This window comes from Myotis myotis, unplaced genomic scaffold (genome assembly GCF_014108235.1).
Source record: "Myotis myotis isolate mMyoMyo1 unplaced genomic scaffold, mMyoMyo1.p scaffold_m19_p_9, whole genome shotgun sequence".
NCBI classification, from domain to species: domain Eukaryota; kingdom Metazoa; phylum Chordata; class Mammalia; order Chiroptera; family Vespertilionidae; genus Myotis; species Myotis myotis.
In genome coordinates this window covers 71751462-71764789 of record NW_023416401.1, presented here as the reverse complement: position 1 = coordinate 71764789, position 13328 = coordinate 71751462, and positions in this window count along the sequence as shown.

The window sequence follows — 13328 nt, the reverse complement described above, 5'->3', positions numbered from 1 at the left end:
ACACTGTTATTTCTGCAAAAATATAATTTATTTGCTTCCTTGGGGGATTATTTGTTCAAAGCAATGGTGATTTACTTAGGTGGAATTTAAATTAATATTTGTCCTATTGAATTAGAAATAGATAACCTAGTTAAGTACTACCTATAAATCTTGTTATAACTTCTGTATGGGCTAAGAACAACTACTTTTGTGATTGTTAATTGATTAACATAAGTGGAGTAGGCTAAATTCTCCTTAAACAAAGCAGTGCCATTTATAACTTAGTTAATGCATTGCCTTAAAGTATTTAAAACTTAGTTAATTAAATGGCTTTAAAATGTAAAACATAAAAACACTCGAATATATTTTATTTTTTTAAATCACTTCAAATGACTACTGGGGGAACTTCTAGTCCTAATAAGCAAAACATTGTCAAGCACAAAATTGACCCATGTATATTTAATAAATTTAAATAAATGTATATGATAAATCAAATTTCCCCAATATCTCAATATTGTCTATAAACTAGTTAGTATTTTCTTACATGTATTTAAAATTACAAGACTGCTATGTGAAAGTATATGAAATATTATAGATTCTTCATCTCATTTGCACACATAGATTACATCTAAACTTGATAGGCAAGTATTAACACTAGGGGCTTAATTTTTGGTCTTGTTTTTTAACAGCCTTGTGGCTTCTTTATGTCTTTATTTGTAGTTCTGTTCAGTTAGTCTTCATGTGGTTCTCAAGAATGTGGTTGTTCTATAATTTATTTGCCATTTTGATGTGGTTGTGGAAGGGGACCAGCACACTCCAGCATCTTGACTGGAAGTCCTTTGGGCTTGATTTCCTTTATCATCATCCTATTGATATTTCCAGAACTGAAAATACATTAACTCACCTCTAGGTGAGGTTGAAGTACTGATTCATTTGTGTAGACTGTCTCTCACTTTGCTAGGCAGTTCATTTGGACTCCTAAGTGTGACTGGGTCATTGTATACCCCTGCTAGGTGGGCGTGGTGTGGTTTATAAAGCCCATCTGGATCCAGACATTTGTAGAGTAAATCCATCCTGGAGTGGCCTAACCCTGGAGGTAAGTCCTAAGGTGATTCTGGTGCCTTGGGATGGAGAAATGTTCTAAGCTTCCAAGGAGCTGATGGATGAGCCTTTTTGACAATAACAATAAGAGGTTAAGTATTGTGGATTCCAGGAGATGACAAGCATTGGGTCTGCTGAGGGCTGAATCTCCCTAAGCATAGCAATCGTAAATATAGCAGACATCAATCTCAGCCTGCAACTAAGCAGTGCAAAAAAACCCCCCAAAAACAAAACACCAACTTTTTTCTTAGAACTTAATTTTAATTTTGAAGAAACCCCACCCCATTCCATCAGGTGGTCTAGTTAATGGGTACCTTAATGGAATTAGGATGCTATTGGGACAATGGGCTTGGAGAATGACAATGTTTGTGGTCATTGACATATGCTACTGATGCTTTTCTGCCTTTTCCTAGTAGATTTCTTACTCTAATGGATTTCTCTCTGCTTTCCTTGTGCCATTTGGGAAAGAAGAGGAGACATTCTGCTCCCTCCCTGCCAGGCGAGAAATCAGGGATCCCTACAAGTCTGCCTGTGGCCTCATCCACCCAGACTATCTCTGTGGCTGTTCTCTCTCTAGACACTTCTACCCTCTAAGGGGTACCGCCACCCACCGGTTCCTCTGCTCTTATGATTTCCCTTCTGATTTTCTTCCTTCCTTCCTTCCTTCCTTCCTTCCTTCCTTCCTTCCTTCCTTCCTTCCTTCCTTCCTTCCTTCCTTCCTTTCAATATATTTTATTGATTTTTTACAGAGAGGAAGAGAGAGGAATAGAGAGTTAGAAACATCAATGAGAGAGAAACATCTATTCAGCTGCCTCCTGCACTCCCCACTGGGGATGTGCCTGCAACCAAGGTACATGCCCTTGACCAGAATAGAGCCTGGGACCCTTCAGTCCCCAGGCCGATGCTTTATCCACTGAGCCAAACCGGTTAGGGCATGATTTTCTTTTTTTAAAAAAAATATATTTTTATTGATTTCAGAGAGGAAGGGAGAGGAAGAAAGAGATAGAAACATCAATGATGAAAGAGAATCATTGATTAGCTGCCTTCTGTACGCCCCTACTAGGGATCAAACTCGTAACCCAGGTATGTGCCCTTGACTGGAATCGAACCCAGGACCCTTTAGTCTACAGGCCAATGCTTTATCCACTGAGCCAAATCAGCTAGGGTCCCTTCTGATTTTCTTCAACCCGACCTGGAAGCATTTCTCTTCTGGTCTCTGAGAACATCCCTCTCTCCACTCACCTTAGCTGTCACTCATGTGAGTCTTCTGTGTTCCCCTGAGGTCTTCATTTGTGGAACACAAAAGTCTAGGGAAGGTTATTTGTCTTCTATTATCCCTCTTGGCTCAATGTGAATAGAGCAGTTTAACAGCTAGAATAAGGAGTGCAGAAGAGACTAATAATGCCCATCATTTACTATATTAGAATAATGTTCTACAGCAATAATTCATCTCTATCCTTACAACATATACACACGTAATACAAAGAAAGAAACAAATTATTGGCCCACTATAACATTCAGAATGAATGTGTATGGGCTAAGGAACTTCAAATAGTTTCTATTCAAATAGATAAACACACTGAGTGATACTTTTTGTAATAAATAATTGTCTAAGAATTCGAAATGGACAAGAGAAATTGCAAAGTGTCATTTGAGTGGCGGGCAGCACATAGTCTAGTGGAAATTTTACTGTCTATTATTGTGATGATTATTGTGAAGACTAAATAAAATGGTCATCTGATTAGAATCTTATAGATAAGAGTGTGTGTCCTTTGATTGGTTTTCTGTTGACTATTTTAGAATTTTGTTGGGATAGAAGTTAATGTGCAGAAAACCAATAGCAATGCTAATGATTCTTGTGGTAGAAATGTAAATTAATTTTGACTGATAGAAATATAATTGTTTTCTGCCAACTTGAAAAGATAACCCCAAACATTATAGTGCATTGCCTTAGTGGACAATATCTAGTTTTATGTGCATTAGAAAATTCATTTCTGTATTCCTTTCTCTCTCTCTTTATCTATCTATATTTGTCTGTTCTTCAAATTTTCTTTTGACCCAGTTTTAATATATTCTATTGGTTAATTAATTAATTAATAAAACTTTGATGCATTTATTTTATATTTGCCTGAAAGTTAAGTTTTTTTATTTTTTTTAAATCATGCTTTAGTCATTTGTAGAATAACCTGTTTTGTTGGTATTTTAACTGCCACTCTAATCTCATTCTTGCCTCATCAGCAATATTCTAAATAGTTTCTCAGGGTTTTTCCACATTTTATTTAGTCTTCACACTAATCATCACAATAATAGGCAATAAAATTTCCATTTTACACATTTAAAACTGAGGCTCAAAGAATGACTTGTTTAATTGTAGTTCCCAGAGAGTTAGAAAGTACTCTGTAATGCAGCTGAGTTTTCAATAATTTTTTTAGTTAGTTTTAAACCCTTTACCATGTGTTATCCTGAGCCATTTTAAAGCCCCAAATTGCTCATAACTGTACAGTCCTCCTGCAAAATTAAAAGTATTGGAAGACCTGATGGTCCCCATTTTATCCTTTTCAAGAATAAGCAAACTGTTTAAGATCTGGAAACAGCCTAAGTGCCCATCAGTAGATGAATGGATTAGAAAACTGTGGTACATCTACACGATGGAATACTATGCTGCTCTAAAAAGGAAGGAACTCTTACCATTTGCAACGTCATGGATGGAACTGGAGAGCATTATGCTAAGTGAAATAAGCCAGTCAATGAAGGAAAAATACCACATGATCTCACTCATTCATGGATAATAGAGACCATTATAAGCTTTTGAACAATAATAGATACAGAGGCAGAGCTGCCTCAAACAGATTGTCAAACTGCAGCAGGAAGGCCGGGGAGGGTTGGGGGGCGGGAGGTAGGGGGGTAAGAGATCAACCGAAGGACTTGTATGCATGCATATAAGCATAACCAGTGGACATAAGACATTGGGGGATAGGGGAGGCTAGGGGACTGTCTAGGGCGGGGGGATAAAATGGACACATATGTAATACCCATTGTAATACTTTAAGCAATAAATTTTTTTTAAAAAAAGAATAAGCAAACTGTTAACTTTGGAAACTTTAGTTCAAAACAGCATTTGGTAAGAAATCAAATCTGAAAAGCCAGATCACTGTGGAATCCCCACTTTATAGAGGGTGGCCTGAAGGCCATTGGATAATAGACATCACTTGCATCAAGGAATATATGCTATTTAAGTGACTAATGTTCAACAATCTAGTTGTGAAGGCAAAGCATAGGCTGTAAAAATTTTTTAAAATGTGTAAAGCTAAAAATCTAACTTTGGAATACGACTCAGCCATAAGAAAGGATGAAATACTGCCATTTGCAACAACAAGGATGGACCTTGAGAATATTATGCAAATGAAATAAGTCAGTCAGAAAAAGCTAAGGACTATATGATTTCACTCATATGTGGGATATAAAACTGAAACTCATGAACACAAGCAGCAGTGTGGTGGTGCCAGAGGAAGGGAGTGGGGAGAGAAGAGGGTCCTAATATATGGTGACAGGAAAAGATCTGACTTTGGGTGATGGGCACACAGTGCAATACACAGATCTTATAAAATAGAAACCCACACCTGAAACCTATTTGATCATATTAACCAATGTCACCCCAATACATTTAATAAAAAAGGAAAAATAAAAATGCCCCCCCCCAAATCTAACATTTTTCAGAAAAAGAATAAATAAGACATCACAACTAATTGTAATCGGTGATCAAATGATTATTCTTTGTGGAAAGAAAAAAGCATAAAAATAATGTTTTATATTATTATTCAAGTTCATTAGGTCCATCCTGAATATTTTTCTATTTCTTCCCCATGCAAACCACAAGAAAAACAAGAACGGTATGATTAAAAGTTGAATGGTACCAGTACTAGGGCATTTCTTGTAATGTATTAGTATATAAGAATTCTTACTTTCTTCAGACTGGCTCATCTTCATTGATTTTCTTTTCCTGCCTTGAACTCACGATTTATATTTTGTGGAGATGATGTGAAGATTTTTTCCCTTAATTTCTAGGCAGAAAATATAGGGTAGGGCAGAAGTAGTTTTGTAGTTGTTCATATGGAAAAATAATACAATCTATAATAATACAAACATAATATGCTAATTAGACTGGACATCCTTCCAGACCACCTTCTGGACAAAGCCAGGGCTTCAAGGGCTGAGGCTAGCCACCACAGCTGCGAGGGCCAAGCCCCTTGCATGAATTTCGTGCATTGGGCCTCTAGTAATTAATAAATAATAATACAAGAATAAACTTTGGGCTTCATGTACTTACAATCATAAACGTATTTTTGCCCTGCCCTATATGTCAAATGAATAGACTTACAGCAGGACTAGTTACCTAATTTGCAGACCCCATACAAAATGAAAATGTGGACCTTTTGTCCAAACAAGAAGCAAAATATCCACACCCTAGAATCGAGCTCATGCTCCCTCCAGTCAGGACTTTCCCAAGAATAACCATTATTTTGACTTCTAACATCACTGATTAGCTTGGCCTCTTTTTCACTTTATATCAATGGAACCATGTAGATTATAGTTTTTGTGTGTGGCTGGCTTCTTTGGCTCAACATTATGATTGTGAGCCATTTGCTTGCATTTACAATTAGTGTATTTTTATTTCTAGGTAACATTCATTGCATAGAATCTTCAAATTGTTAGTACTGGTATCATAGTTAAGTTCATTTCTCCCCAGAAATTTCCTATGACATGCATACACATAGACATACATACAGACAGACGGACAGACACACAAACACACACACACACTGTGATGAATTCAGTCTACATTGAATAGAAGTGGGGAAGGGAGGGTTGCATGCCAACTGGGTTTTGACTGTTGAGCATGGTGTTTGTTGTCCAGAATGTGTTCAATCTTCTGAAGATATTGGTTGACACCTTTAATCACATTGTCTTCTCTTCCAAATGGTTGTGTTTTTCCTTTCTGTGAGTGAACTAGTGCAGGAAACTAGCTGGAGACATGCCAGATCTATATTTAACCAGTTTTTCCAGTTCTGGGAACCTGCCAACGTTTCCTTACCTCATTTCCCATTAGTAGGTTTTTAGTTCTTGCCATGTTAGCGTGATGATGAGCATGAAGCAATCACACATATATAATAACTTATGGAAAATTTCACAGAAACAGAGCAAAAGGAAGCTATATGTCAGTTACAACGCAGCTTGTTTTGAATGCAGGGGTATGCCATCAAATATTTCCTTCTGCTTTTGAAATTTCCAAGACTGATTCTTATTATTTTTAATTAAGTTATTAATGTGTAATTTACATACAATTCAACAGTTTTCACTACACTCACAGAGTTGTGTAGCCATCACCACAATCAATTTTAGAAAATTTCAGTACCATAAAAGGAAACTATAAACCCATTAGCAGTCATTCTTTTTTAAAAATATATTTTATTGATTTTTTACAGAGAGGAAGGGAGAGGGATAGAGAGTTAGAAACATCGATGAGAGAGAAACATCGATCAGCTGCCTCCTGCACACTCCTCACTGGGGATGTGCCCACAACCAAGGTACATGCCCTTGACCGGAATCGAACCTGGGACCCTTGAGTCCTCAGGCCGACACTCTATCCACTGAGCCAAACCAGTTAGGGCAGCAGTCATTCTTTATTTTCTCCCAATTTCTCTGTTTGTCCTTCCCCAATTTGCCCCTATCTAGGTTACTACTAATCTATCTTTTTTTATCTTCAGTTTTACCATTGTACACTTTTGGGACATTTTATATCAGTGAAATCACACATTGTGTCTTTTTGTGAATGGTTTCTTTCACTAAATTCCCTTTTAAGGCTGAATTATATACATATAGTGCAGACATACCACATTCTTGTTTATCCATTCCTCAGTTGATGGATATCTAGATTGTTCCCACTTTTTGGTTATTATGACTAATGCATCCATGAACATTTGTGTACAGATTTTTATGTGAAAATACATTTTTTTTCTTGGATATGTACATAAGAATTGCTTGGCTATATGCTAACTTTATGTTTAACATTTGAAGAATTACCAGACTGTTTTCCAAGGTGGCTGCATCATTTTACATTGCAAAGAGCAATTTATGAGGTCTCCAATTCTTACATATGCTCATTAAAACTTCAATTACCTGTGGTTTTGACTATAGCTATTGTAGTGGGCATGAGGTAGTATCTTATGGTTTTGATTTGCATTTTCCTGATGGCAAATAATATTGTGCATCTTTCTTCCTTCCTTCCTCCCTCCCTCCCTCCCTTCCTCTCTCTCTCTCTCTCTCTCTCTCTCTCTCTCTCTCTCTCTCTCTCTTTCTTTCTTTCTTTCTTCTTTCTTTCTTTCTCCCTCACCCAAGAGTATGTTTCATTGATTTTAGAGAGGTAGAGAGAAAAAAACATTCATGTGACAGAGAAACATTGATCAGTTGCCTCCCTGATGCTCCCTGAAATGGAGATCCAACCCTATACCTAGATATGTGCCCTGAGTGGGAATCAAACCTGCAACCTTTTGTTGCATGAGACAATGCTCAAACCAACTGAGCCACCCAACCAGGGCTAATGCACATCTTTTCTTTTCATGTGCTTATTGATTAGATCTAGGTCTTCTTTTTCCAATTTTTTTTCTTTTTTATTGAATTTCTTGGGTGACTCTGTTTAATAAAATTATACAAGTTTCCGGTGCACAGTTCTACAACACATCATCTGTACACTGCATTGTGTGTTCATCACCCAAAGTCAAGTCTCTGTCCATCACCATTTATCCACCCCATACCCTCCTCTATTTACTCCCCTCTCCCACCCTCGAACCTTAGGGAATCACCATGCTGTTGTCTGTGTTGATGAATTGTTTTTTTTTAAAAACCTTTGCCCATTTTTAAGTTGCATTGTATTTTTATTATTAAGTTTTCGGAATCCTTTATTCCTATCTATATTCTAGATTCAATTGTCTTTTACATGATTTGCAAATATTTTCTCCCATTTTGTAGGTTGTCGTTTTGCTTTCCTTGTGTGTGTGTAGGGAGGGGGTGATTTCTTTTTCCAGTTACAGTTGACTACAATATTATATTACTTTCAGGTGTACAGCCCAGTGATTGACATCATGTAAGTCACGAAGTGATCACCCTGATAAACTAGTATCCTTCTGGCACCATACATAGTTATTGCAATATTATTGACTATATAGAGGCGTGGTGCATGACATTCATGCACTGGGCGGAGGGTGGGGGGTGGCCCTCAGCCTGGCCTGTGCCCTCTCACAGTCAGGGACCCCTAGGGGGATGTCTGCCTGCCACGGAGGTGGGAGAGGCTCCCACCACTGCCTCTGCACTCGCCAGCAAGTGAGCAGTGAGCCAGGCACAGGACTTCTGGCTGAGAGGCGCTCCCCCTGTGGGGAGTGCACGAACCACCAGCGGGCAGCGCCTGCGTTGAGTGTCTGCCCCATGGTGGTCAGTGTGTGTCATAGTTACCAGTTGTTCCACTGTTCAGTCAATTTGCATTTTAACCTTTTATTATATAGGATTCCCTATGCTGTACTTTATTTATTTAAAATATTATATATTATATATATATATATATATATATATATATATATATATGTTTTATTAATTTCAGAGAGGGAGAGGGAGAGAGAGATAGAAACATCAATGATGAGAGAGAATCATTGATTGGCTGCCTCCTGCATGCCTCTACTGGAGATCGTGCCCACAACCTGGGCATATACCCTTCACTGGAATTGAACCTGGGACCCTTCAATCTGTAGGCCGATGCTCTATCTACTGAGCCAAACCAGCTAGGGTACTTTACATCCTTGGTTTTTTGTTTGTTTGTTTGTTTGTTTTTTACTGCGGTGATGGTATCCTTTGAAGCACAAAATTTTTTAATTTTGATGGTTTAATTGATTTATTTTGCTTTTTCACTTGTGCTTTTGGTGCCATTGCACTTATTATTAAATAAGATTTCAATGCATTTTTGAATTGTTAATTCTTAAAAATTAATTGTACTCTTTCCCTGAAACTTGATATATTTACCATAATTTTAGGGAAGGATTTCTAATGGCAAACAAGTCAATGATTTTCTGTATGTTTTGGGGAGGTAGGAATTCCTACTTGTTACCTAGTGCTGGTTTAAGTAGAAAATCTTAAATGGACTTTTTTTCTAACAAGGGAAATATGGATGACCAGAAGATGAATGTCCCTGCAATTAAACACGGATGAGAATGTCTGGTAGCTGATTGGCATCTGGTTGTCTTGGCAGCCAGAATGAGAAGAGCCTAAGGCAGCAATTTTCAACCATTTCACCTCATGGAACACATAAACTAATTACCAAAATTTTGCAGCACATCACAAATATATTTTTTGCTAATTTGACAAAATATAGGTGTAATTTTGGTCGATTTACAAAAAATAATAGTAATTACCTACTCTTCGGCGCTTCAGTGACTTTTAAAAAAATCAGGTACTTATACTTGTATATAAGGATTTCTGGTACCAATCAGATGCAAGGTTATTATGTGATTTGACTAATAAGGTGAAAATCTATTATATGACCTATATATTTATGGTTCAAGACAGGCCATTTACACCAGATAGCTATTGTTGTGTTGGCTGTTGTAATTTTTTATTTGACATTCTAAGGAAAAATAGGTCAGTGCCCTTTACTCAGTCGTCAGGTATTGCATGTTTTAAAAAATCTTGCAGCACACTGGTTGAAAAATCACTGTCCTACTGGTAAGATAATCAGTCTAGTAATGCATACATACTTACTGATTCTGGGCTCCAGGCTGATCTAAGCAGTGTGGGAAGCTGATAAGTAGGATGAGCTCTGTTCTATTTAGGATATTATAAACTAGGTACAAGATATATATCTAACACAGGAAGTAATTTATAAACAACTTATTTACTTCTCAGAGTATCTAGTTTAATGTTCTTCAATTAAATCCTTAATAAATATTTATGTAGTTAACTAAAAGAAATGTAGAATCAGGGACAAAATTATATGGTAAGGACTATAATCATGGTGTGACCTTGGGCAGGTCACACTTTCTGAGCTTCAGTTTATTCTTCTGTAAATGGGGACAATAATAATTCTGAGCTCACAGGGTTGTAAGGAAGGGCAAATGAGATACAGCCTGTGTGAGCCGGTATGTGACTGTTCAGACTGCTGGTACTGTGCATGCAGGAACGGAGGCAGTGGGAGGAGTGGTTCAGATGTGGGCTTTGCAATTAAACAGAACTGGGCGCACATTTATTATCCATGTGCTCTTGGGCACACTTGTAAAACCTACTTTATGAGATTGTAGTGTGGAATATTTTAAATGAGACAATATACATAAAAAACGGATCACAGGGGGAACTTTTAGGCGGAGGCAACAGGTGCAAAGCATAAAGTACATTTTTTTTTTTCCCAGGATGAAAGTATGTATGGGGAGATAAGAGAAGATCAAGGCTAGGAACACATCAGGAGAGGACTAAAAACAGGATCAGGGAATGGAAATCAGTCCCTCTGGGAATCTGCTGAAGGACTTTAATCAACAGCTATTCTGTCCGATGCTAGTTTCACACAGAAAGCATCTTGGATCTATCTCTAAGATTGCTAAATGAGGGAAAAAAAGAAAGACTAATATGAGCCATACAAACTTGTTTTGTAAAAACTATATAAAGTATCCTACACACTTGTGGGGCATAGAGAAATATATGAAATTATTCTTTGGTTACCTGAGGAAGTAAGAGGATGGATATTAACTTCTTAAAATGTTACTGTAAACTGGAGACCTGGTTTGGTTGTAGTTCTGCCACTAGTTAGTTATCTGTGTGCCTCTGGCCAGTCATTTAATCCCCTTGGGCTTTATCACCATGTAAGTTTCTCAGTTTATTTTGAGAAACAGCTCCCAATTGATACATCTAGTTTTCTTTTAAGACACCACAGTCAGACTGCTGCTAACGTTCAGAAGACAAAGAAGGTTTGGTCATCTGGGATTTGAAGAGATTTTCTAATACCCACAGCCTTGGTGTTTTGAAACATCTTTGATGGTTTCTAGGGGAATATATGAGCATATACAGATACCCAGTTCCAGTCCAGAGTGCTGCTTGGCAAAGGATCCAGATTATTCACGTGTCTCTCTGCAATGTGACAGACATGCTCATGAAATCCCCAAAATGTAGTTCTTGAAAATTTATTGATGCATAGCATACAGGAAAGGGTGCTGAAATCCTAAGTGTCCTGCTCTCCTAGTTCTTAACAAACTGATCTCATTGGACTAATTGGTTCCCCAATTAAGCAACGACATACCAGGACCACAGAACCCCACTTGCTCTCTCTTCCAGTCATTACCTTCCCCAAGGATTACCATTGTTTATAATATCATAGAATATGTTTAAGATGTTAAAATAAACCAACAAACAAAACCCTCCACAACTATTTAAAAATAAAGATTGCTGGGTCTTTATTTAGAGGTCTTTAAATGTCATTCAGAAATATTTCCCTTTGCGTGTGCCTGCATACATTATTTTCCACACTTTTGGAAAGTAACTTTTCAATATGTCTCAAGATTCATCAACACGTTTATTCCTTTCTGTTCCTAGTAATTTATCCAAGGAAACTATGCTTAAAATATGATGATTTTATATTTATGAATATTTTTAGAGTTATCTGTAATTATCAAACCACAAAGTAATCCAGACATTTAACAATAGATGAATCATGAATTAGTTTCTACACTAACCATGAAACATTAAGCAGCTGTTAAAATGGGAAGACTCCATAACAACAGGGAAAATATTTATCTTGAAATGTCCAGTAAAAAGTTAAAAATGCCAAATTGCACTCTGCTAGAACCATAACTTTATAAAACTCAAATGTATATGGACAAGAGCTGGAAAATACTTATGGAGGGATGTTGGTTGCTTTCTGTATCTGTTATGTTGTAAAACTGTTACTGTAATAAAAATCCAATGGGCAAACTAAGAACATGTAAGCTTTTTTTATTTAAAATGAACATCTTATGACAGTAAAGTCAGGACTTTTAGAGGACAAAGAAATACAACATTACAAACTGGTTTTTAAAATATTATCTATAAGTCAACTGACAGCTACAAGAATGAAAAGATTGTTCAAGTACAACAACCTCCAATATTGCGAGTGATTCAAGGAAATGAGCATCTTCATACATTGATGGTGGGTGTAAAATTACCCCAACCTTTGGAAAACAAACAGGCATTAACTGCTGAAATAAAAATGCATGTGCCCTTTGACCCCAAAATCTTGCATAGGGTAGATCTAGGAATCTATCGTATGTAAATTAAAACACCAGGACTCAGGATACCAAAATATTGCTCACAGCCTTGTTTTTTAGTAGAAAAACAAACACGCAAACACCAATAAACCTGGGCACAACCTGAATGTCCATTAGCTATGCAATGATTGGGCACATTGTGGTATGTCCATAAATGAAACACTTTGCAGCTATAAGAAGGAATTTCTTGGATCTATCTCTAAGATTGCTAAATGAGAAAAAAAAGAAAGACTAATATGAGCAATACAAACTTGTTTTGTAAAAACTTTATGAAGTATCCTACACACTTGTGGGGCATAGAGAAATATATGAAATTATTCTTTGGTTACCTGAGGAAGTAAGAGGATGGATATTAACTTCTTAAAATGTATTTTTACATCAGTGAGTTTGAATAGGCACTTTTATGTGATTTCTGAAAAGGAAATTAATAAAAAATATTTTAAAAATCAATGACTTGCCCAAAGCACTTACAGTTGAATATTGATCAATAACGTCTCTGACATAACAAAGTGTAGAATTATTGCTTATGAGGCTATTTCATCTAATACCAATTGGCCTAAAATGATCTACAAATGATTTCTTTTCTGCACTTTCATGGAGAATTCAAGCACTTCTAAAACAATTACAAATATTCTTTTTATATTCTACTCATTTTGTGTGATTATGAGAATGATTTTGTAATATGTGATGTTTTAGCCTCACCTGAGGATATGTTGACTAATATTAGAGAGAGAAGGGAAAGAGAGAGGGAAACATTAATGTGAGAATGAAACACCCATCAGTTGCCTCCTGGGTGCACCTAGGTATGTGCCTTGACTGGGAATTGAACCTGCAACATTTTGGTGTAGGGACAACACTCCAACCAACCCCCAACCAGGCTAATTTGTAATTTTTTTTTATAAAGCAGAATGACATAGC